The sequence below is a fragment of the Populus alba genome, chromosome 10 (genome assembly GCF_005239225.2).
Source record: "Populus alba chromosome 10, ASM523922v2, whole genome shotgun sequence".
In the NCBI taxonomy this organism is placed as follows: Eukaryota; Viridiplantae; Streptophyta; class Magnoliopsida; order Malpighiales; family Salicaceae; genus Populus; species Populus alba.
This window is the reverse complement of record NC_133293.1, coordinates 20356387-20357660: the sequence shown is the minus strand read 5'-3', so window position 1 is coordinate 20357660 and position 1274 is coordinate 20356387.

Here is a 1274-nt window from a genome sequence, read left to right as displayed (position 1 = left end):
TTCATGAGCAAATTTGTAATTGTAATTCTCAACCAGCTCAATATTAAAAATAATAAAATCGATAAAGATAATTTTTGAAAAAAATTATGTGGTGGAACACTGTAGTAATTACAATGTTTTTTTTTTAAAAAAAAAACTATGAAACCAAAAATTTTAAACCAGCTCAATAAGAAAAAAAAATTGACAAAGATAATTTAAAAAAATCATAAAAAAGAAAAATATAAAAAACAAGCAATCCACAATATTTTAAAGAAAAAATAACTATAAAGAAAAATTCTCAAAAAAAGTTGAAAAAAAAATAGAAAAAAAAAACAATGTTGAAATTCTCAACTAGCATTAAAAAAAAATCGACAAAGATAAAAATACATGTGGAAAAACATTATAGAAAAACAAAAATCATATGGAAACATTGTAACAATCAACAATGTTTTAAAAAAACTATGAAGTAAAATCACAAAGACCATTTAAAAAAAAGAAAAAAAATTTTATAAAAAGCATATTAATTCATAATATTTTTAAGAAAACAAACTAAAAAAAAAATTTTCAACCAGTTTAATATTAAAAAAAATAAACAAAGATAATTTTGAAAAAAAAAACACACATAAAAAAAAGACAATCTTTGAAAAAAAAAACATCTAAAGACAAAAAAATTAAACAAAAAAAAGAAAGGCTACAGTACTTTCCTCATCATAATTCAAAACTTTTAAAAAAACACACAAAAAAAAGAAAATCTTAAAAAAAAAACATCTAAAGAACAAAAAAAAAAAAAAAAAAACCAAAAAAAAAAAAAACGAAAAAAAGAAAGAAGAAGCATGTGGCGTGGGAAAGCTACAGTACTTTCCCCACGCCATTTAGATTATTAGTTAATAAAACTTTCCTCTAGCTACCAATAAAAAATGCAGTTCTCTCTCTTTCCAAGGTGCCAGGGTGGGACCAAGCAGATTTAGGGAATGCATCCAAAGATTCAGATGATGACAAATTTAGCGAGTAATTATTTAAGTGTTAAATATGCCCACTGTATTGAGGCTATAAACCACTATTAGCCACCTTAACAAGGCATTCCTCGGTTTCGAAAAGGGCTAAGGTTAATTAACCAAGTGATTAACTAAGGTGATTACTTTACAATTAAGATGTCTCCATCAACTTTCCCTTCCTTAATGCCGATTTAATGAATACCTAATATTATTACATCTAATATGCCTATTCATTCAGGCGATACCCGACAAGATAAAGAATCATCATTATCAAGTCATGTTTTAATAAACAAGAAGATA